At 50.9% G+C, this 24,729-nt stretch overlaps 1 protein-coding gene across 24 annotated transcripts in view; it reads left to right on the top strand.

The window, feature by feature from the left end:
• The first annotated feature begins 19,561 nt into the window (after nucleotides 1–19,561).
• The window catches only part of NFASC (neurofascin), a 75,853-nt gene continuing 70,685 nt past the window's right edge, over nucleotides 19,562–24,729 (top strand). For 23 of the 24 annotated variants that reach the window (XM_033080343.1, XM_033080358.1, XM_033080354.1 and 20 more), the window contains exon 1: nucleotides 19,562–19,636. The gene's annotated coding sequence lies outside the window, so the exon portion shown is untranslated. Of the gene's footprint in view, nucleotides 19,637–19,674; nucleotides 20,102–24,729 lie in introns of those variants that run through there. The other variant, XM_033080336.1, reaches the window with a different exon arrangement.

Below are 24,729 nucleotides of genomic sequence, written 5' to 3'. Positions count from 1 at the left end.
TGTCCCAAATCTCCTTTTAACCCCCGGGATTTGTTGGTATTTCCAAAGGGGACAGCGCAGACCCCGCGGCGTTCCCAGCTCGGTCCCCAAGCAGGACGCGCTGCCAGCGGCTCGTTTTCCCCAAAAAGGGATCTTCGGGGACTCTAAACCTTGAAAAAAAACTGGGAAATTCTGCCTTTTGCTCCGGAGAGAGTTGGGGTCCCACTGTGTCACCCAGAGGTGAGGATGGGGACCCCCACTCACGGTGACACGGGGACAAGGAGCTGCCAGCCGCAGCTGAGGGGCTCGAGGAGGGCAGGATTTGGGGTGGGGGCAGCAGAGCAGCCCCAGGTTTTTTTTTAAATCCCAGAAAATCCTTTGCCAGCCCCGGGAAATACTCGGAGGCCCCGGTGATGGGGTGGTGACAGCGACCATCGAGTTCCCAGTTCACTCTCGGCTCCTTCCCAGAGCCACGGCCCGGGGCTGGGGCTGGAAATCGGGGCTGGAACTCGGGGATGGAGCAGGGATGGAGCAGGGATGGAGTAGGGATGGAGCTGGGATGGAGCTGGGATGGAGCAGGGATGGAGCTGGGATGGAGCGGGGATGGAGCAGGGATAGAGTAGAGGATGGAGCAGGGATGGAGCAGGGATGGAGCAGGGATTGAGCTGGGATGGAGTGGAACAGGAGTGGGGCCGGAGCTCGGGGTTGGAACGGGTCCGGAGCTCGGGTGTGGATCAGAACCGAATGTCGGGTCCGGAGCTCGGGTCCGGAGCTCGGGGCTGCTCAGGCCCGCGCACACGCCGAGCAGAGCTCTGGGTTGTCTCTCTTTTGCACTGACCTGATTTAATTGGCAGCGCTTCAATGGCATCGAGTCCCTGCCCGCCCCTCTCAGCTGAGCCCTGCTGATCGGGAGCAAAGCTCGGCTTTAGCGTCCCTGCCGGGCTTAGCAGCGCGTCCCCGGGGTCAGGGGGGTTCAGCTGCGCCGACCCCTCCAGGGTTTTCCAACAGCAAAAGGAAAAACCGGAGGTTTCAGCCAGCGCTGGCTCATACAGGGAAATATTAATTCATTTTTTCCCAAATCCCATTAGCATCCTGTGGAAGCCCCCGAGGAGCTCCCGGAGGGCTGGGAGAACCTTTCCAGGTGGATTTTGTGCCCTGCCCGCTGCCAGGGCTGGGGGTCTGTGGGGCTGGGGTTGTTCTGCAGCCCCCCCGAGCTGTGGGGTCAGCAGGGAGAGCTCCTGGCACCGCCCCGGGCAGATCCCGGGGAGCTCAGATCCCCCCGAACCATCCCACGACCCCTCCCGGGGCTTCTCTCCGAGCTGGAGGCAACTCCAGCCCGGTCCAAATTCCCGGGGGGATCGCTCAGAGGGGTCGCAGACGCGTGCCAGGGCCACCTCTAGGGACAAGGGACAGGGCCAGGGCCAGGGCCAGGAAGGATTTTCCTGCGGGATGCTCCTGGCTGTGTCCCCCTGAACCCTGGGTTTGTTTTTTTTGGGACACCCCTCGCCCCTCAAGGTGCCCCTGGAGGCGCTGGGTCCATCCCCGGCCTCCTCCCGTCTGCAGCAGGGTGGGGACATTGCTGTCACCTCGTTGGTGCCACCCTGGGGGCACATCCTGGCACTGTCGCCTCGATTTTAGGATCAGCAGGAACATCCCCATAACCAAATTCCCAGTCAGCTCCAGCTCCGGGCAGGGAAGGAGCTGGGATCCGGAATTCCCAGTGCCCCAGACATTCCCTGGGGGATGGAAGGAACTGGAATCCGGAATTCCCAATGCCCCAGACATTCCCTGAGGGATGGAAGGAGCTGGAATCCGGAATTTCCAATGCCCCAGACATTCCCTGAGGGATAGAAGGAGCTGGAATCCAGAATTCCCAATGCCCCTGACATTCCCTGAGGGATGGAAGGAGCTGGAATCTGGAATTCCCACTTCTCCAAGGGATGGAAGGAGCTGGAATCCGGCATTCCCACTTCTCCAGACATTCCCCGAGGGATGGAAAAGCCACTCCCAGGTGTCCCGGAGCGCTCTCCCTCCCTGCCCCACCTCTCCTCAGCAGCTCCCGCCGCGCTGCTGAGTAATTCCTGCGGCTCCTCCGGCAGGAACATCCCGATCCAGGTTGGAATTGCGTGGGATCGCAGCCCAGATGGAATTCTCGGATTTCTCCTCCCTGCTGCGCCAGCGCTGCTCCCTGGCCGGCTCTGGGATCCAGCTGGAGAACATTCCCTGGAAAGGGTTAAAAATCTTCCTTGGATAAAGGGGAAGGAGCCTGGAGCGGGATTTTCCCTCTCGAGCTTGTGGGGTTGGGAGGAGATTCCCGGTTTTTATCCCTTAGGATTTCCTGAGGAATTTTCCTGGAGAACCTGAGGATTTGGAGGGTTAGGCCGGGCTCAACCAAGCTCAGCTCTGCCAGACTTGGATGAACAAAGCGCTCCCGCGCCTTTTATTCCCTTCGGGATCAGGATGCCCTGCAGGCATCCCCAAATCCCAGTTTTACCTCTGCTCCCCCATCCCGAATTAAAGCAAATTCCCACAAATTTGGGGTGAACCGAGGTCACTCCCTGGCCGGGACAGGGATTCCCTCCCCTTCCCCGAGCTGGAGAATTCCCAAATCCAGAGTCCTGAACTCAGGGCTGTCCCACATCCCAAGAATTCCCCACCTTTCCACCCCTTTCCCCCAAATCCCAAATTCCACATCCCAAGAATTCCCCACCTTTCCACCCCTTTCCCCCAAATCCCAAATTCCCACCCCGTTCTCGATCCCATGGAATTCCCTGAGAACCCTCCCCGTGATCCAGGGCTGGGAATTGTTCCTCTGCTTCCTTTATTCCCTTTATTTTGGGGCTGCCATAAGAGCTGATCCCATAAATCAGGGGCTGATCCCATAAAAACCGGGAATAACCAGAGCTGGAACCCAAACGGGGCCGGGAATGAGCCCGGATTTGTCCTTTCCTCATTCCCAGAAATCTTCACATCCACGTTGGGAAGCAATTCCAGGGGTGAGAATGCCTGGGGAGTCTCCTCCTTTATGGGTTTTTTTGTGGATAATACAGGGGAATTTTTTAATGGATAATGTGGGGGGTTTTATGGACAACATGGGATTTTTTAATGGATAACTTGGGGTTTTTTAATGGATAATGTGGGGTTTTTTTAATGGACAACACGGAATTTTTAATGGATAATGAGGGTTTTTTATGGACAACGTGGTTTTTTTATGGATAACATTGGGTTTTTTTTAATGGATAATATGGGGGTTTCTTATGGACAACATGGGATTTTTTTATGGATAACTTGGGTTTTTTTAATGGATAGCATTGGGGTTTTTTTATGAACAACATGGAATTTTTTATGGATAGTGTGGGAGTTTTTATGGACAACATGGGATTTTTTTATGGATGACTTGGGGTTTTTTTAATGGATAACATCGGGGTTTTTTAATGGACAACATGGAATTTTTAATGGATAATGTGGGGCATTTTATGGATAATGTTGGGCAGTTCTATGGATAATGACGGTTTTTTATGGACAACGTGGTTTTTTTATGGAAAACATTGGGTTTTTTTAATGGATAACGTGGTTTTTTTTTTTTTATGGACAACATGAAATTTTTTATGGATAACTTGGGGTTTTTTAATGGATAACATTGGGGTTTTTTTTTATGGACAACATGGAATTTTTTAATGGATAATGTGGGGGTTTTTATGGATAACAAAGGGGAATTTTTATGGACAACATGGATTTTTTTAATGGATAACGTGGGGTTTTTTATGGACAACTTGGTGTTTTATGGAAAATGTGAGGATTTGTATAGATAACATTGGATTCTTTTATGGATATTGTGGGGGTATTTTTATGGATAGCAGGGGAATTTTTTTAGGGATAATGTGGGAATTTTTATGGATGATGTTGAGGGATTTCATGGATAATGAGGATTTTTTATGGATAATGAGGGTTTTTTATGGACAACATGGGATTTTTATGGAAAACATGGAATTTTTTATGGATGTTATGGGGGTTTTTTATGGAAAACATAGGGGAATTTTTTATGAATAATGAGGGGATTTTTATGGATAATTTTGGGGGTTTTCATGGAAAAACGTGGGATTTTTTATGGATAACATGGGATCCTTTTATGGATGTTGTGAGGTTTTTTTAATGGATAACACAGGGGAATTTTTTTATGGATAACATTGGCGTTTTTTATGGATAATGAAGGTTTTTTATGGATAACATGGGATTTTTTTATGGACAACATGGGATTTTTATGGATAGCATGGGATCCTTTTATGGATATTGTGGTTTTTTAAATGGATAACACAGGGGAATTTTTTAATGGATAACATTGGGGTTTTTTATGGATAATGAGGGTTTTTTATGGACAACATGGGATTTTTAATGGATAACGTGGGAGATTTTTATGGGGGGGCACTGAAACGTTTTTCTGCCTCTTTGACACATCCTGGAGGGACTGGGGGGGCTCAGACTGGGCAGGACGAGGTTTGGCTCCCAGTTTGTCCCAGTTTGTCCCAGTTTGACCCAGTTCCTGGCAGTGGAGCCTGGAAAGGCCCTGGGAGATGGGAAATGCTCCTGGCTGGAAGAGAAGGAGGAGGAGGAGGAAGAAGAGGAGGAGGAGGAAGAGGAGGACTGTGGGGTTACCATGGTGATCAAGCATCTCCAAATCCTCGGATTATTTATCCCCGGGTTTGCTCAGGCTGAGGGGAAGCCCTGAGGGTGGGAGGAGGTTTGGGAGATGAGGGAGAGGAGGGTGGGAGCCCAGGAATTCTGATCCTAGAGGAGAAATCCTAAAATTCCAGCTCTGGGGCTCAGCTCCACCTTCAGAGCAGGAAAAGATGGGGAGTTTGGGATGGATTTAGGTTTATGAGGTTTATGAGGTTTTGGGTTTTGAGTTTTGGTTTGTGGTTTATGGTTTATGGTTTTTGGGGTTTGGGATTTGGGTTTTGGTTTATGGTTCGTGGTTTATGGTTTATGGTTTTGGGGTTTGGGGTTTGGGTTTTGGGTTTTGGGGTTTGGGGTTTGGGGTTTGGGTTTTGGGTTTTGGTTTGTGGTTTTTGGGTTTATGGTTTTTGGGTTTTGGTTTTGGGGTTTGGGGTTTGGGGTTTGGGTTTTGGGGACTTTGCCCTCTCAGGGATCCTGCAGCTTTTCCACAACTCCAAACAGAATTCTTCAGAGACAGGACACATGAAGGAATAACTGGAGCTGATGAAGCCCATTCCCTTCCCAAGGGATTTCTGGGAAGGCCAAGGAGCATCCTCAGGGAATGAGGGTCCCACTAGAGCTGTCACCCACAGCTGGGAGGAGGAATGAGGATTTTTCCTGGCTGTGGATGCTGAAGGAGCCTTGGATGAAGAAAATCCTCCAAAAATCATGGAATGGTTTGGAAGGGAGGTCTCTGAGTCTCTGAGCAGGGACATCTCCCCCTAAACCTCATCCTAGAGCCAGCAGGACAACAATCCATGGAAAACAGCACAACCAGCTACAAAAACCCAGGAGAAAACCAGAATTTGGCTAAAAAACCCCCAGGAGAATCAAACAGCCTTTCTTGGGAAGGGGAGGAGAAACCTGGGAATGTTTGCCAGGAGCCTCCCTGCTCCAGCACGGAGGAGGGGACAATGACAAACGAGGTGAACTCGGAGGCTGCGGAGAAAATCTTGGCAGCAGGCGGAAAAGGCGCTGCCAGATTCCGGGGAATTTGAACTGGCATTTAATTAGCGGCACTCAGGTGGTCACAGGAGCGGTGGCACTGCCGCAGTTCCTGGCATTTGTTAATTAAAGCTGCTCCTGACAGGGATTAATGACTTTTTAATGAATCTGTTGTCTTAATGTCTTATTAAGTTTTGACTCTTCCCTTCCCCCTCGGTTTTCCTGGGAATAGCAGCATCCAAAGGGATGGGAGGTGTCAGGGGAACAGCTCCTTCCAGACTCCCAAAAAATTGGGAATGCCTGGATTGAGGTGGGGGAACAGGGAGAGGAGGTGGTGTGGCCACAGTGGAAAATTTTTGGGAGGTTTTGCTGGTGGAGGGAAATGGGAATCAGGGATGGGTGTGGGAGATCCCAACTCTGATCCTGAAGAACATCGGGAACCTGGGATCAAGGTGAGAGATCCCAACCCTGATCCTGGAGATAAATGGGAATCAGGGATGATGGTGGGACATCCCAGCTCTGCTCCTGGAGGATATGGGGAATCTAGGATGGGTGTGAGAGATCCCAACTCTGATCCTGGAGATAAATGGGAATCTGGGATCAAGGTGGGAGATCCCAGACCTGCTGCTGCAGCTCCATCTGAAAGTTCAGGAGGACTTGGGCAATGGCTTTGAAAATGGTGAGCAAGGAATGAGGAGAACAAGGAATTCTGTCAGGCTGGGACCCCAGAAATGGAGGAAAATGGATCCACGGTTTCCTCCCCGGTGGAGCCCTGGGTGGGATTCTGCTGATCCCATGGATCCCATCCCATCCCATCCCATCCCATCCCATCCCATCCCATCCCATCCCATCCCATCCCATCCCATCCCATCCCATCCCATCCCATCCCATCCCGTGGATCCCATCCCATCCTTTTGGTCGGGGTGTGGAACAGATTTTCCCCCAGAATTCGCGTGCAGGATCCAGCAGGATCCTCATTCCGTCGTTTCCCCGGCTCTGCCGCATTCCCACCTCCCCAGGAGCTCCTGGTGGGAGCCCACGGGATGCGAGGCTGGCGCTGCTCCGCCAGTCCCCGGTGTTGACGTTCCTGGGAAGAGCGGGAGGCAGAATCCCCCAAAATAGATCCCATTGCTCCGTCTAAATTTAACATTCCATGTTCTCCTCGGAACGGACTCGGCTCCGGCAATTAACTAATGATGAGGGTGATTAAGGATCGCTCCCGTGCTTTGCATTTCGAGCCTCTCTCCCACTCCTCCCATGAATAATAATTCCGTGCTTCTGCAGCGTTCCCAGGAAAGCTGGAGGTGAAAGGGAAATGAGGGAAAGGAGCGTTAAATGGATTGGGGTGGGGATAAATCCCCTGTTTGCTGATCCCAAATCCAGGATGGGGTTGGGATCCTGGCTGGGGGAAGCAGCTCTGGAATGGGATGGAAGCGCCGGAATGTTGCTGCTGGAGCTGGGATGCACCCGGGCTCCATTCCTGGCATTATCCCAGGATGGGCTGGGCAGGAAGGATCCCAAAAACTGCTCCCATTCCATCCCCAGAACTTCCCACCACCCCAGACTGTCCAAGTCCTGTCCAACCTGGCCTTGGACATTTCCAGGGATGGAGCAGCCACAGCTCCTCAGGGAATTCCATCCCAGTCCCTCCCCACCCTCACAGCCAGGAATTCTTTCCAAAATCCCATCCAGCACCTGGTGAAGATTCCCTTTCCAGCTTCCAGGAATTTGGGACCATCCTGAATCCATCTCACTCTGCTTCCCACGGGATTTTCCTGCTCCTGTCCTCACCCGGCATTCCTGACACTGCAGCAGATCCACGGCCCCTGGAGACTCATTCCCACTGATCCATGTCCTGTCCCTGCCTAACCAGATGCTAATTTATTAATTAAATGCTGTGGTTAATGACAGGGTGAGGATTAATGAGGGCCAATCCTGCAGAGTGTTCCTTGGGAGGAGACAGATCCATGCATCCAACGCTGCCCAGGGGGGTTTGGGAAGCTCAGGACTCTCGGAAAGTCCTTGAGGATGCTCCAGGCTGGTCCCCAATGATTCAGGATGGAATTATCCCCATGGAATTATCCCATGGAATCATCCTGTGGAATGATTCCCATGGAATTATCTTGTGGAATTATTCCCATGGAATTATCCCATGGAATTATCTTGTGGAATTATTCCCATGGAATCATCCTGTGGAATTATTCCCATGGAATTATTCCCATGGAATTATCTTGTGGAATTATTCCCGTGGAATTATTCTCATTGAATTATCCTGTGGAATTATTCCCATGGAATTATCCCATGGCTGGTGCTGCTCTGGGCGGGAACATTGGGAGTGCCAGCTCAGATTTGTTTTGGAACAGAGAGAATCCCTACCAAAAAATAATTCCACAGACAAATTTTGCCTGGAAAACTTCCTTGTGAGCAGCTTTGGATTTTCCTGGCCAGATAAAAATAAATGATGGAATGACTCCTGCGGCAGCTGCACAGGAGGAGAATTTTGGGATGAGCTCCGAGCTCTGGCTCCGTTTTCCTCCCATCCCTTTTCCCAGCAGGGTGGCTCTGGGATTGCTGGGGATGGGCAGCTCTGGATGCACTTTCTGGAATGCTCTCTCCAAAAATTCCTTTGGATTTGGCTCTTGGCTCCAGCACAGGAGCCAAGAAATCCATCAGCAAAATATTCATGGAAAAAAACAGAGTCTGAGAAGTGCACGGAGGAGAAATTTGCTTCCTCTGTCAGGGTTGGTGACTGAAAACTGGGAAATGTTGGGAATCCAGACATTGGGAAATGTTGGGAACCAGAAATTCCCCCTGATCCCCATTTTCTCCAGGCTGATCCCGTTCCCCTTCCCCTCAGAATTCTCCAAACCCTTCCCCTTCCCCTCAGGATTCTCCAAACCCTTCCCAGCTCCTTCTTTTTCCCTGGAAATGCTCCAGCCCAAAATGTCCTCCTTGAACTGAAGGAATAACAGATAATTCCCTTTCCTTAGGATCAACTCCCTGGATCAGCCAGAATTAAACAATTTGAGTTTAGAACAAGATCTCCCAACCCAAACCCCGTTGTAATTCCGTGGATCATGAATTATTCCCTGGATAATGAAGTTTGGGCGGCTGCCGTGGTGGTGCAGGAATTCCTGGGGATCATTCCGAGAGGAGAAATCCAAGGATTGCAGCAGCTCCCTGCTCACTTCATCTAAAATTAACTCGGCTCTCGAGCTCCACTTAAGCAAAACCAGTTGCCATGGCCACGCTGGGAGCTCCTGGATGCAGGAAACCAGGAATTCCGGGATAATGAAGGGTCTGGAATATCCTCAGGAAGTTCATCCAGCTGTTAAAACCAGGAACTGGGAAAGGAAATTCCCCCTCTCTTCCCATGGATGTGATTTGGGAACAGGTTGGAAAAATGTGGAATGAAAAAAGGGAGGCCAGAAGGGAATTTTGGGGATTGTGCAGTCCTGAGGTTTTGCTGAAAGGTGCTGGAATGGGAGAGGGACGCTGATGTTTTCAGCACCTGATTAATCCTTGATTTGCTGCTGCTCAAATTCCGGTTGGGGATGAAATCTGCACTCTAGGCCTGCTGGGAGCTCTGGGAAAAGCAGGAAAAGAGTCTTGATCCTACAGGAAAAGCAGGAAAAGAGCCTTGATCCTACAGGAAAAGTAGGAAAAGAGCCTTGATCCTACAGGAAAAGCAGGAAAAGAGCCATGATCCTACAGGAAAGGCAGGAAAAGGACCCTCATCCTACAGGAAAGGCAGGAAAAAGAACCCAAATCCTACAGGAAAAGCAGGAAAAGAATCCCAGTTCTGCAAGAGAGGCAGGAAAAAACCCTGATCCTATAGGAAAGGCAGGAAAAGAATCCAACTCCTATGGAAGAAGCAGGAAAGGAGCCCTGATCATATGGGAAATGTAGGAAAATAATCCTAATCCTATGGAAGAGGCAAGAAAAGAACCAAATCCTACAGGAAACGCAGGAAAATAATCCTGGGGGAGGCATTTCCAGGGTGTAATGTTGGATTCATTAACTAATTTCTCTCCCTAATTAAGTCCCAACCAACTTCTCCCTAAAAATTGGAATTTTTTACCAAGTTAGGGTCTGGAGCAATGGGAAAATCCCACTTTCCTTCCAGCCTGGGATTTCTGATGGGAACAGAACTCACCACGAGGGTTTAAAATCCAGAATAAAGACACAGGAATGGTTTTGTTTGGATCTGTTTGGATCATCTCAGACCCCCACGGACATCACAGACCAGCCCCATAAATCCCCAAATGCCAATTTTCCCATTCCCAGCCACGTTCCCACTGATTCCCAGCCGTGCCCTGATCATCAAATCCGGAGAAATGAGCAGGGCAGGGACACGTGGTGCAACCTCCAGGTCCTCAATTATTCCTCTTTATCCGCAATTTTCTGTCGCCCTTTGGAATATTCCCGGCAATTAATGGGATGTAGAGTCATCAGGGGGGGATGGAAAGAAGGAATTTTAGATTTTTATTCCTTCAAAAAGGGTTGAGAGGGCAGAAATCCAACACGTGTGTCCTGACCGGAATTGCAGACGAGGGCAGCGTTTGTCATTCCATTTTTGTTGGAGTGGCTCTGGTACAAGGACAGGGAAAAACAGAAAAACCAGGGAAAAAACAGGGAAAACAGGAAAAATATCAACCATAGAGCTCCTCAGTCCCAGCTGGGATCTGTCCTGTGCTCCACAGGTTTGGAATTTCAGTGGAGGAATATTTGGAGTGTTTGGAGCAGAGGGAAAGGCTTTGTGCAGGTGCTGGTGCTGGTGCTGGAATTTTGGGATTTCCAGGTATTTTGGTAATATTCAATTTTCCCTGCTTCTGTAGCTGTGGATTTGCTGGACGAGATGGGAGATGGGAATGATCCTGGTGGGGAAAGAAGAGGAGATCCCATCCCATGGATCCCATCTCATCCCATCCCATCCCATCCCATCCCATCCCATCCCATCCCATCCCATCCCATCCCATCCCATCCCATCCCATCCCATCCCATCCCATCCCATCCCATCCCATGATCTCATTCCCACCCCTGTTCCCGAGGATTTCAACGCCTCCATCCCAATTAACCCTCGGAGCCCGGCACGTTCGTTTGCTGGATGCACAAACACGAACTCATTAGCAGCACTAATTAGCAGCTCTAATTAGCAGGATGCTCCAAAGGGAAGGAAAATGAAGGAGAGGAGAAGGAAAAGAAGGAGCAGAGGGGGGAGGGATTGGGAAGGGGGAGAAAAAAGGGAACACAAAGGGAATGGAGAGAAAAGATCTGGATAAAAAATGGATAAAAATAGAACCGAGGTCGTTCCCTGTCAGGAATGGAAGGGAAGGAATGGGAATGGATGGAATGGGGGTGGGAATGGGGGGAAAGGAGGGAGAAAGGATGGGAAGGAGTGGAAATAGGGGTGGGAATAGGGATGGGAATTGGGATGGGAATCGGGATGGGAATAGGGGTGGGAATGGGAATGGGAATGGAGGTGGGAATGGGAATGGGAATGGGAATGGATGTGAAGGAGTGGGAATGAGTGGGAAGGAGTGGGAATGGGTGAGAGTAGGGATGGGAATAGGGGCAAGAATGGGTGGGAACAGGAACAGGAACAGGAACAGGAACAGGAACAGGAACAGGAACAGGAACAGGAACAGGAATAGGAATAGGGATAGGGATAGGAATAGGGATGGGAATAGGGGTGGGAATAGGAATGGGAATGGGATTAGGGGTGGGAATAAGGGTGGGAGTAGGGGTAGGAATGGAGGAGAAGGAGTGGGAATGGGTGGGAAGGAGTGGGAATGGGTGAGAGTAGGGATGGGAATGGGGGTGGGAATGGGAATAGGGATGGGAATGGGGATGGGAATAGGTAGGAATGGCTGGGAATGGATGGGAAATGGAAGCTCAGGATGGATCCTCTGGGAACGACCCAGGTAGCCGTGGAGCTAAATCCCATTCCTTAAAATATTCCAATATTTGGGAGCAGCATCCCAAAAAATCCCAACTCCAAACAGGAGGAGGAGCTCCAATAAAAAACAAATTTGAGGGAGAAGTGTCCAAGCTACCCCCAAACACTCCAGGGGACTCCAAAGCCACTTCCAATGAAGCATTCCAACAAATTCCTTTAATTTCTTAATTTTTTTTTTTTTTTTTAGGAGATGTAACAACTCCATCCTGATCCTGACGTTCCCAGAGTAATTCCAGTGGGAACTGCTGAGTTTGGGCTTAATTTGTTGAAGAGAGGGAGGGAAAAATAAAGATCAAAAGGAATTTTTTTTGCAAGAAAAGCAGCAAAAAAAGGCTGGGAATTGTGAAGGGGGAAAAGCTATTTTGGGATTCGGAGGAATCAGCTCAAAAATTGCCGGAATTTGGGATGTATCCGTAGGGATTTGGGATGTGGGAATGAGGAGGCTGCAGCTGCTCCTGAGGTTCTCCCCTGCTTCCCACCCTGAAAAAATATTCCCTGGAGATCCCCAGCAAATTAATGGAATTCTTTGTTCCCCCCTCATCCCTTCCCACGCGATTCCCACATCAAAGCATCCAAGGATTCCTCGGAGCTCCGCTGGTTGCGGAGTTGTTCCTATCCAAACAAAAAAAAACCCAAAATCTGAGCAGATTTTCGCCTTTTCCTTGGAAAATCCAGGATTTCTGCCCCTCTGGAAAGGCAACAATGGAAGGGAGAGCTGGAGCCCAGCCCCTCAGAATTTCAGGAACCAAAATTCCTGGAATCCCATCCAGCCTGGAATCCCATCCAACCTGGAATCGCCACCCCTGGAGGTGTCCAGGGAATTCCTGGAAGTGGCACTCGGGGCTCTCAGTGACAAAATTGGACTCGGTGACCTTGGAAGGTTTTTCCCACCTCAAAAATCCTGGGATTTCTCTCCCTAATCATTCCTGCTGTTTCTTTTCTGATTTCCCTGGAAAACTTGGAGCAATTCCTTCTTCCAGGACTTTTTTTCCCACCTGTGAGATGTGACCTGAGCCCTCCCTTAGAGTCGGGAAGTTTCCAGTTTTGGGACTAATCCCTGATCCTGGGCACAAACAGAGAAGGAAAAGTGAAATATTCCCTAAAAAATGAGATTAAACTAGTTGGTATCAGATGTGCCAACGGGATGGGAATATTTGGGATGAAAAAATGACCTTGGGCATGGAAAAGACCTTGGAATTCCATTCCCTGTGTCCCTTTTTCCATGGAAAAGACAATGGAATTTCTTCCTCATGTCTCTTTTCCATAGAAAACACATCGGAATTTCTTTCTCGTGTCCTTTTTCCATGGAAAAGACGAAGAGTTTCTTTCCCATGTCCCTTTTCCACGGAAGCTCCTTGGAATTCCCTTCCTTGTGTCCCTTTATTGTGGAAAAGGATCTTGGAATTTCTTTCCCATGTGCCTTTTCCACAGAAGCTCCTTGGAATTCTCTTCCTGTGTCCCTTTTTTTTCCATGGAAAAGATCTTGGAATTCCCTTCCTCATGTCCCTTTTTCCATGGAAAGACCTTGGAATTCCCTTCCTAGTGTCCTTTTTTTCATGGAAAAGACCTTGGAATTCCCTTCCTAGTGTCTTTTTTTTCCATGGAAAAGACCTTGGAATTCTCTTCCTCGTGCCCCTTTTCCATGGAAGCCCCTCAGAATTCCCTCCTCCCTTTGCTGCTCCCCGAATCACTAAAAAATCCATGGATATTGATTCCCTGGAGCTCCATGGAATTCTGGGACAACATTCCAAGCATTTGAGAGGGGAAGGTGACATTTAACTCCCCCAGAGCCCCATCCCGAGGTTTTTCCATGTTTTTTTTCCATGGTTTTTAACTCCCTGCATTTCCACCCTCATCCATCCTCGCCCGGCAGGCGCCGGGATGAATTCCCGTGATAAATTCCTGCAGTTTTGTTGTTTGAGGGATCAGGACAGGCCGGGCGCTTCAGGGAGATTAATTTTTGATTTATGGCCGGCTCCCAGGATTTATTCCCATTTTTCTCCGGAGGGAAAGGCAGAGCTGGAAGTGTTTTAAATTTTCTGCTGGAAAAAGGGGGTTGGGATAAATTGGAATCACGACGGCTTTTCCATTAAATTATTCCAAATTTCTGCTTGGAAAGGAGGAAAAGGGAATAAAATCCCAATATTTTAAATGCTGGTTTTATTAACTGAGGAACATTCCGGGATTTTCTGCTTGCTGATGGGAATAAATGGAATTTTGGAGCTGGATGCATCTCTCTGCTGAGGAGTAAATGGGATTAATGGGATCTGGGTTAAAACTGGGAGAAGTATCCCAAAATTTGGGAATTGGAACAAGCAGGAATTCAGGGGGATGAAGGTTTTCCTGCAGTAGGACAAGGGCAGGAATTCGAGGGGATGTGACAAGGCAGGAATTTGGAAATGTGAGCAGGACAAGAGCAGGAATTCGAGGGGATGTGACAGGCCAGGATTTTGGGGATGGGAACACATCCCTGAAGTGGGAAAAGGGCAGGAATTTGGGGACTGGGAAAAGGGCAGGAATTTGGGAATGTGAGCAGGAGAAGGGCAGGAATTCAGGGGGATGTGGTTGGGCAGGAATTTTGACAGGGCAGGAATTTAGGAATGTGAACCGGACAAGGGCAAGAATTCGGGGATGTGACAAGGCAGGAATTTGGGAATGTGATTGGGGCTGAGGGCAACAATTTTGGAATGTGACAGAACAGGAATTTGGGAATGTGAACAGGACAAGGGCAGGAATTCAGGGATGTGAACCTGTCCTGGTGGGGTTTGGGGACAGCCACCCCCGGGTTTGGGGACAATTGGCTTTTCCTTTCACCTCTTCCCTCTTTTCCTTCCCGGATTTCTTCCAGGATTTTCCCTCCATCATCCACGGCCAAGATTACCCAAGGACTATGGGAAACCAGTAGAACCCAGTGATCCCATTCCAGCTTTTTTTCCCCATGGATTGGGAAGCCCTGGACACACTGGACGCTGCCCGTGGTGTTTTTTTCCCAGCCCATCCAAGGAAATTCCCGCGGGCTGGATTCATCCTAAGGGCAGGAATATTCTCGGCCATGTCCTTTCCGCACCATTTCCCACCTGGATTGCTGCTCCTGTAACTCCAAGATGTTCCAGCGGCTCCGGGAATGCGCTGGCAGCAGAAATTGGGGCTGTGCTGCGATCTAGCGGTGAAGGAAGATCCTGGAATTCGCTCCGGGCTGGGTTCAGCCTTCCCAAGGATTTTCCAGGTTGTTTTTCTGGGAAGTGATTGATTCCAAGGGATCCTGGAGTGCCAAATCCTCCCTCAAATTCTGCTCTGCTCCTCGGGCTCAGATCCCTCCCAAAACGCTCCGGACACATCCCAGGAATCAAATCCCAGCGGGAATTTTGCCTGGAATGCTCCACGGGATCAGCTCTGGTTCATCCCGCTGCCCGAGGGTGGAAAATCCTTAATTAGAGGCAGATTTTTAATTAATAATCAAGCTCAGCCTCGCTGTTTTTCCCTCTTTTCCTGCATTCCCTGACCTTGCCCTGCTGGAATTCTTTCCCTTTTTCCTTCTCCCCAATCCCGCTCTGCTCCTGCCCCATCCCATCCTCTGCTTTTCTGGGAATTTTGGCCTTTTCCTTTGGGACGGAATCCAGGAGCTGTGGCCTCCAGCTGTGCAGAATTCCCGAATTCCTGAGGCTGGAAAAATCCCTCCAGGATCATCAACCTGTGTTCGATCCCCACCCCGAATCCATGAATTCCTCGAATTCCTCCAGGAATGCGGGGATTCCTCCAAAGCTCCTTCCAAACTTTTCCAGCAGGAAATTCATCCATTTCTGGGATTCCCCACTTGATCACCGATTTTTTCCAGGCCATAATTTCCCCATCCAAACAAATATTTGGGAATTCCCGATGCGGGATTTGGGAAGGATAAATCCCTGGAGCGGGGACAGGCAGGGACAGCAGGTGGCACTCCCCGACCGCGGACATCCTCACAACGCAGATTTTTGGGATTTTTGGGAATATCGAGGGGGATTTTCCATCCGGGATTGGGAATTCCAACAGCTCCTGCTGAAAGGAGCGATCCCTCCTCCCTGAATTCCAATAATTGGCTCCCAAGGGAATCCACTCTGGAATTTGTGCTGCTTTTCCTGTTGGAATAACAATAAACTCATAGCCCTGTGCGGTGTAAATCAGATTTTGTGAGGGGTGGGAGGGCTGTGGACTCTCCGTGATTGGATTTTCCATGGAAATTAAAAAAAAATAATTTAAAAAAAGGATATTTCAGTTCCTTCCCAGCCGTTTGTGGCCATGGATGGGAGAGGAGGGAAAAGTTCTTGATGGAAAAAGGGGAAAAAAGGGATGGGAAGGGTGGGAGAGAGTGAAAAAAGGGGAAAAAAGAGGGAAAAGGGGAAAAAAAGGGGGTAAAAGGTGGGAAAGGGGTAGGAAAAGGGGAAAAAAGGAAAAATGGGGGAAAAGGAAAAAAGGGGGAAAAGAGAGGAATAGGATGGGAAGAGGGGAAAGGAGGAAAAAGGGAAAAAAGGAGAAAAAGGGGAAAAAAGGATAAAAAAGGGGAAAAGGAGGGGAAAAGAGGGTAAAGGGTGGGAAAGGGGAGAAAAAATGAGAGAAAAAATGAGAGAAAAGAGAAAAAGGGGGGGGAAAGGGGGACAAAAGGGGAAAAAAGGCGGAAAAAAGGGCGGAAAAAGTGGGTAAAAGGTGGGAAAAAGGGAAGAAAAAGGGGAAAAAGGCGGGGGAAAAAGGGGAAAAAAACTTTTCAAGGTGCTGAGCATCTGCAGAAGTGCAGCGTGCCCTTGGATCCCTCCGGAATTCTCCGGGATCAGCACTCGGAGGAGCACCCGGAGAGGCGGCTCCGGGCTGGAATTCGCTGCTCCCGGCCGGAATCCTGCGGGATCCGGGCAGAAAAGGCAAAGCTCGCTGAAATCTGAGGTTCCCAAAGCTGCAGAGTCAGGGAGAACATCCCTGACCTCGGGACACCCACGGGAAAACGTCCGGAATTGAACTCCGGGAGGGTTCTTTGTCCTTTGTGGTTGATTCTTGGGGAAATTTTGGGTTTTTTCCCATTTTCCCCATGGTTTTTTCCCACTTTTCCTCATGTTTTTTCCCTGTTTTTCCCCATGATTTTTTCCCCATTTTCCCCCATTTTTTCCTGGTGTTCCCCATAGTTTTCTCCCCCATTTTCCTCATGGCTTTTCCCCAGTTTCCCCTACGACTTTTCCCAATTTTCCTCATGGCTTTTCCTCGGTTTTCCCCAATATTTTTCCCCGGTTTTTCCCATGGTTTTTTCCTGGCTTCCCCCATTTCCCTTTCCCCATTGCTTTTCCCCGATTTCCCCCACTTTTTTTCCCTGGTTTCCCCCATGGCTTTTTCCCAATTTTCCCCATTTTTTCCCCCAGTTTCCCACATCCCCCCCCATTTTCTCCGCGTCTTTTTACCAATTTTCCCCATGTTTTTTTTTTTCCTGTTTTTTTCCAGCTCTCAGCAGCTGGGGATGGCGGTCTGGAATTCTGCTCTATCCCAGAATATTCCTGATTCATTTATCCCCCTCCCTGCCCAGCAGCTGCTCCCTGGATCTGTTATTCCATGGGGAAATTGGGATTTTCCAGCTGTGTCCCCACATCCCCCCAGGAAGTTTTTCCCCTCTGGCAATCCAGAACTTTGGGGATTTGTGGAATTTGTGCCATGGGAATTCTTGGAATTGCCTGGATTTTTGGGATAAACAGGGAATGGAGCAGGAGAGGGGGTGAGACCCCCACTTCCCTCCCCCAGAGCTGCTCCAGTCTTGGAATTCCAAGTTCAAAAATGATCTGGAGCAAATCCAGAGGAAGCTCCAGGGTGATGAGAGGGGGTGAGGAAAGGCTGGGAAATTGGAATTGTTCATTCTGGAAAAGGGAAATTTTGGGCCTTCCAGGAGCTGAGGGAACAACAGGAAAAATGGGAAAGGATTTTGGACGAGGGGTGGAGTGGAAGAAAAAGAGGGAAGGGGCTCAGAGTGAAAATTTCAGTTGGATTTTGGGAATAAATCCTTCCCTGGGAGGGGTGGGATGGGACTTACAGAGAATTCGTGGCTGCCCCATCCCTGGAAATGGAGATATCAGGATTTGATTTGTGTGGAAATGTTGGGATTTGATTTGTGTGGAGACTTTGGGATTTGATTTGTGTGGAAATGTTGGGATTTGATTTTTGTGGAGATTTTGGGATTTGATTTGTGTGGAGGCCTTGGGATCTGAAGGAGTTCCAAGGAAGGAAAAGGGAATCTGCAGCAGGAATTGGGATGATGGGACAAGGGGATGGGTTCAGGCTGACAAAATGGAAAATTGGGTGGGATATTGGGAATAAATTTTTCCCTGGGATGGAATTCCCAGAGAATCCCTGGCTGTTCCATCCCTGGAATTATCCCAGGCCAGGCTGGAAAAACCTGGGATCGTGGAAGGTTTCGCAGCCATGGAACTGGATCCATTTAAAGACCCTTCCCCGATTCCATGAATCATTCCATGATTCCCTCTGGCCTATCCAATCCATTTAATTTATACATCAATCTATCCATAAAATCAAATCTTTCATCTTTTTCCATTCAATCAGCAGGGAGACGAAGCCCAGGCTCCCCCTGGCGCTTCCCGACTCCACCTCCATCAATTCCAGCTCTGCAGCCTCAGCAAAAATCGGGAATTGGAAAAAATCCCGGCGAGGGGAGGGGGCAGAGCGTGGGGAGCGTTAATTAAAGTGACAGCGCTGATTGGGGACAGGACAGAGGGACACCGGGGTGGGTCACACTGCGGGGACGGCGGGGGACAGTGCCACTGGAGCTGGCAGTGCCATCAGTGCCACTGGCACCGGCAGTGCTGGCAGTGACATCAGTGTCACCAATGCCATAAATGTCACCAGTGCCAGCAGCGTCACCAGTGCCATCAGTGCCACCAGTGCCAGTAGTGCCAGCGATGTCACCAGTGCTGGCAGTGCCATCGGTGCCATCAGTGCCACTGGAGCTGGCAGTGCCACTGGGGCCATCAGTGCCATCAGTGCCACTCGTGCCAGCAGTGTCACCAGTGCCAGCAGTGCCATCAAGTGCCACTGGTGCTGGTAGTGCCATCGGTGCCATCAGTGCTGGCAGTGACATCAGTGTCACCAATGCCATCAGTGTCACCAGTGCCATCATTGTCACCAGTGCTGGCAGTGCCATCAGTGCCATCAGTGCCACTGGCACTGGCAGTGCTGGCAGTGACATCAGTGTCACCAATGCCATCAGTGTCACCAGTGCCAGCAGCGTCACCAGTGCCATCAGTGCCACCAGTGTCACCAGGGCCATCAGAGCCACCAGTGCCAGAAATGCCACCGGTCCCATCAGTGTCAGCAGTGTCACCGGTGTCACCAGTGCCAGCAGTGCCACCTGCCACCAGTGCCACCAGTGTCACCAGTGTCACCAGTTCCATCAGTGCCAGCAATGCCACCAGTGCCAGCAGTGCCGGCAGTGTCACCACTGTCGCTGGTGTCACCAGTGTCACCAGTGACACCAGTGCCAGCAGCTGATGTCGCGCCCCGAGCCGGGCTGTGCCCCTCGCCCTGGGTGGGGCACGGAGCCCCCCAGGGACCCCCTGCACCCCGAACTCCTCCTCCCCTTGCCCAAAATTCCCAAAATTCCCGTTTTTCCCCGGATTGCGCGCGGGGTTTTGGGAGGGCTCAGCTCCTCGCCCTTGGGGGATTCTCCGCCCCCTCGGGGTGACCCAAACTCGTCCTGTCCTTGCCCAAAATTCGCTTTTCTGTGCCCGGATTGCGCCGTTATCCTCGGCAGCCTGCGGCTGCTCATTAAAGGCTCCGCTAATGAGCTCCTCCCCCTGTTCAGCCGCCTCCCCTCCAGCCCGTGCCTTCCTCCCTCCCTTCCCTGCCTCCTCCTCCTCCTCCTCCTGCTGCTGCTGCTGCTGCTGCCGGGGCGCGCTCGCTCTCCGCCCGCCCGGGAGCGCGCAGTGCGGCGCGGCCGCGCCCGGGAGCGCGCAGTGCGGCGCACCGAGCCCGCCCCGAGCCCGCACCGAGCCCCGGCTGCGGCCACCTCAGCGCCAGCGGGTAAGGACAAACCGGGAGCGGGACGTGCCGGGATGCGGGAGGCTCTGGGGGATGCTCGGGGCTGCGCACGCGGGGATCCGCGCATCCTCAGCGCGGATTTGGGGTCCTAAAGCTGCTCGGTGACCCCCAAAATCTCCCGGATTTTGCTGTCAGGACCCCAGGAGGGGGGAGCAGGGGCATGTGATGGGATTTTGGTTCTTACGTCACGGCTCCGTGTCCCTGCGTGTGACAAAACCCCGCGGTGGCAGTGCGGGGGCACGGGGAGCGCAGCCCGGGCGGGGACCTTGGGGTGACAGCGCAACTTTGGGGCGCCCAAAGCTCGCGGGGGAGCGACGATCGCTCTGCGGGGAGCGCGCATCACTCCTTCCCTCCGGAAGAACATCCTGGGCCGGAAAAATCCATCGGGGAAAAGCGCACCTGGCTCGGGATGCGGCGCCGGGAAGCGCCGGGCCCCGGCGGCGAGCGGTGAGTGGCGGGTGCGGGATCCGCATCCTCCCGCAGCCGCTCCCGGGGATCGATCCCCGCTCGGGAACAGCGGGGAAAGTGCTGAATCATTGGGGTCCCGGCTCCAAGGGCGCTCCCGCTGCTCCCAACAACGCCAAAAGGTCGGGGATGGGGATGAGCAGGGCCGGGAGGCCGTGGGAGCGCTGGGGCCTGGGAGAGAGGGGTGGTTGGGATGGAGCGGGGATGGAGCGGGGATGGAGCGGGGATGGAGCAGGGATGGAGAGGGGATGGAGAGGGGATGGAGCAGGAGCAGGGATGGAGAAGGGAGCGGGGAGGGATCAGGGATGGAGCGGGGTTGGAGCTGGGATGGAGCAGAGGCGGAACGGGGACAGAGCAGGGACAGAGCAGGGATGGAGAGGGGATGGAGCGGGGATGGAGCAGAAGCAGGGATGGAGCAGGAGCTGGGATAGAGCAGGGATGTAGCAGGGATGGAGCAGGGATGGAGCAGGGATGGAACAGAAGCAGGGATGGAGCAGGAGCTGGGATAGAGCAGGGATGTAGCAGGGATGGAGCAGGGATGGAGCAGGGATGGAACAGAAGCAGGGATGGAGCAGGAGCTGGGATAGAGCAGGGATGTAGCAGGGATGGAGCAGGGACGGAGCAGGGATGGAACAGAAGCAGGGATGGAGCAGGAGCTGGGATAGAGCAGGGATGTAGCAGGGATGGAGCAGGGACGGAGCAGGGTCCTCCCTTTTCCGTGGCCTCAGGTGCTCCTGGGAGCGCAGGGAGCAGGGAACCCGCGCCTTCCATCCCGGAGAGGCCTCCGGGAGTGGCACCGAGAGGAATTTTGGGAGGTTTCATCCGGAAAATCCCATCCCCGCTAAAACTGCGAGCGGCCGGTGCGTCCTGCTTGGATTTTGGGTTTTACTTTTCCCTTTGGAGCCTGTGGGCTCCTCCCTCAAGGTCAGGTCCTTGGGGTGGCTCTGGAGCACTCCCCAAAGTGACCCCGGCGCGTTCCCAGTGCCGAGGCTCGGGGGGTGCGGGAATTGCGGGAAAAGCTGGAAAAGCTGGAATTCTGCATTCCCAGCACAGGCCCGGCTGCTTTAAGATGGATCCTGTGGCGCTGTGCTGTTTCCGGGGTGCTCCTGGCAGCTGCCGAGGACAAAAGCAGGAATCCTGTGACTTTTCCAGGGATGCTGACTCCTTTCTTTCCGCCGTGCTCCTGGAAAAGCTCCCCCTCTTTGGCAGACACCGAGGGGCTGCTTTGTTCCAAGACAACTTTGCTTTCTCTCCTGAAAGAAAACTCAAATTTAGCATTTTCTGCTTGATTTCTATTTTTAATTTTAATTCTCACTTCTGGGCTGGGCCTTTGCTGCTTTTCCCTTTTTTTTTTTTTTTTTTAAGTGTGGTTGTAACGTGAATCCAACATAAATAATGCATGGAAAAGCGCTCAGCTGACAGGGAGAAGTTGTTCGGTTGGAAAAGTGACTTTGTTTACAGGAGTTGGGACCTGGGCCTGGCTTTGTGTTAATTCTGAGCTTAACAAAGCTCCATCCTCATCCCTGGTTTAAACCCAGCCCAATTCAACCATTCCCAGATGATTAAATGGGGAACATCCCAAGTTTTCCAAATTAATTGATGAGGATTTGTTTTCTTTGGGGTTTTTTTGGGGGGTAAAATCACAAGGGTCCCAAAAATGGTGAAAATATTGAATAATAATGGGAAAAATCAGATTGTTGTTGTTTTTTTTTTTTTTTTTTCCTCAGTTTTTGCTCCTGGCTGGTGGTTGGCATATTCCAAGTAGGATAATTGTGGGATGGGATGGGATGGGATGGGATGGGATGGGATGGGATGGGATGGGATGGGATGGGATGGGATAGGATGGGAATAGGAAGATGAAAATGGGAATAGAAATGGGAATAAGAAGCTGGGAAATGGGAATGGGATGGGAATAGGATGAGAACGGGATGGGAAGCTGGAAATTCCATCCCAGGAAACTCCTGGAGATACCCAAGATTTTGAGGAAAGGGATGGACACGGGCAGGAGGAGAAGGGATCTTTGTTGGTGCTTCCTTTGCTGGGAAAAGGAGGAATAAATGGATTTAAGGAAGTTTCACTTCCCACTGGAACCATTCATAATCCCAGTGCTCCCTCCCGAGGGGGTGACCTTGGAAAATTCCGTAGGGATTGGATCCATTGGATTGGATCCTCCCTCTGACCCTGCTCAGCCCCACTGAGAAAAACGAGGGAGTTCTGGGGTTTTCCAAGGAAATATTCCCTGGATAATGATGAATTTTATCCAGAAATTCCCAAATTAGCAGGAATGGGGCAGTTCTGGGATGCTCCAAGGAAATATTACCTGGACAAAAACCTGTGGAGCTCACCTGGGCAGGTGGAGCTTGTAAAGGGAACTGGAAGCTTTGGAATTTCTTGGTTCCATTCGGATCTTTGGAATTTTTTGGTCCCTTCCTGCCCTTGCTCAGGGAAGGAGGAGTCCCCAAGGGAGAAGTTTGGGATTTGTTTGAGAAACCTGGGAAAAAGGAGCAGCCACATTCCCAGGACGTTCCTGAGGCTCTGATTTTATCTGGGAGCACTCAGCAGGAATTTCTGGATTTGTTTTCCATGTGGGAGTGGATTTTCTGTGGGGTTGTAATTTACTCGTCTGGGAGTAAAACCTGGAAGTTCAGGCAGAATTCCTTCATCCCTTTTCTTTCTGGGAGCTGTGAAATTCCCTGTTTTCCACACTTTTTAGGTGGGATAAAAGCAGCTGAACTGGGGGGATTCAAACCCGTTGAGAAAATCAGATTTTCAGGAAAAAAACCCAGATTTTATTTGAATTTAAACAGCAAAACTTGCAAGGAGACTCCTAAAAAACCCTAGGAAACCTCTGGCACTTCCTTTTATTCTTTGGATTTTGTTTCCCTTTCTCAAAATATTCCTAAAACCCGCCAGGATCCATGCAGGTGTTGGATTCCTTCACAATATTTGTCGGATCTTGTCAGGGAGGTCTGGATTTCTTCCTGCCCTGGAGGGAATTCCTTTCCAACCTCGTTTTCCTCATTTTCCGTGTTGTTGGATGACTTCTGCTCTGTCTTTTCCCCCTTTTCCCAAAACCCTTTCGTTCCTTTCCGGGCTATCCATGATAATTATTGCGTAATTCCAGGGTTTGTGGCTTGGAATGAACTCCCTGGAAGTTGAAATGTTCCATAATCCCCGTTCCCCCCTCCCTTTTCTTTTTTTTTCCTTTAATCCCAAATGAAAGAAAGCGGGCTGGGTTATTACGGATTAAAAAAGAGGAGGATTTATCCCTCGGCTTATCGGGATCACCATTCCCACTTAATGAGATCGGAGGAGTGGGATTATCCACGGGAAAAAAACAGGGATGGGTTGGGCTGGGCAGAAATTCCCAAAAACGCCTCCTTAGGTTCTGGTATTTTGACATCCAGCCTTGTTTTCTGGGAGGGAGCATCCAAAGGGCACAGGAGAGAGGGAATAAAGGAGATTTTCCCTCAAAAGGAGAATTTGGGAATTTTTTTCCTGTCTGAGAGCCTAAAGCAGGGGGTTGGTGCATTCCCAGTTTGGAGGAGCATCCAAAGGGAAGAGGGAGCTTGGGAAGAGCTGATAAATCCTGGATAAATTCTGGGATGCTCCTTTCCCTCCTCTGGAGACAAACCTGGATCCTCACAGGGAGTGGGAGAACAGGAGCACAACCCCCAGGGTTGGCTCAAGGTGAAGCCGGAGCTTCATTGGAATTCCTGGCAGGTTTTTCCGCCTCCTGGCAGCGGAATTTTGCTCCTTTTCCCAGGGACAGTCGGAACGCGATCCCGCGGCTCTGTCAGCCTGAATCCCAAATTCCTCCTGAAATCTCCTGGCATGGCAGGGCCAGGCTGGCAGCTCCAGTGGGAGCTGGGAGGGTGGGAAGGTTCTGCTTGGATCAGTGGAAAATGCACCAAAATTCCCTTTTTCCCTCAAAATTGTTCCCATTTCCCACTTATCCCAAGGATCCCCAAGTCCCAAGAGCCACAGAATCACGGAAAAATTTGCGTTGGAAAATTCCACGGGCAAGGACAACTTCCCCTATCCCAGATTACCCCAAGCTGGCCTTGGACTCTTCCAGGGATGCTACAGTCACAAATTCTCTGGAAAACATGGGAATGCTTTGGGAATGTCCATGGGTGGGAAAGGATCCCCTTGGATCCGGCCGCTCTCCAGGGTGCTGAAGCCCCTCCTGGGATTTTGGGAATTCCACGTCGTTCCCTGAGTTCCCATCTCGCTGTTCCCACTCAAATCCAGGATAAAAAGGGAAAACAGAATGCAGGGAATGTGGGAATCCCTCCTTTTCCATCTTTTTAAGCTGGAGTTTGGATGCTGGGTGGGCTGCACGATTTAGGACAGATTTTAAACCCCACCTGGGGAAATCCTGGCTCAGCTGAGCTGAGTTTAGGGCTGATCCCGCTCCCTATGGTGGTGACCTCCTGATGTAAATCCAGCTGGAATTATTTGGGGATCCGGCTGCTCTGGGATTTTTGGGAGAAGGGAACAACATCCACTCCCTCTTTGTGTGGCTTTGGGGATTTTTCTGCTCCCGGACAAAACTCAGCTGCTCATCCTTGTAGGAATGGTTTTTATTGGATATTCCCAGAGATTTT

Source organism: Catharus ustulatus, chromosome 25, assembly GCF_009819885.2.
Source record: "Catharus ustulatus isolate bCatUst1 chromosome 25, bCatUst1.pri.v2, whole genome shotgun sequence".
Taxonomy (NCBI): domain Eukaryota; kingdom Metazoa; phylum Chordata; class Aves; order Passeriformes; family Turdidae; genus Catharus; species Catharus ustulatus.
This window is presented reverse-complemented; position numbering and strand designations above follow the sequence as displayed.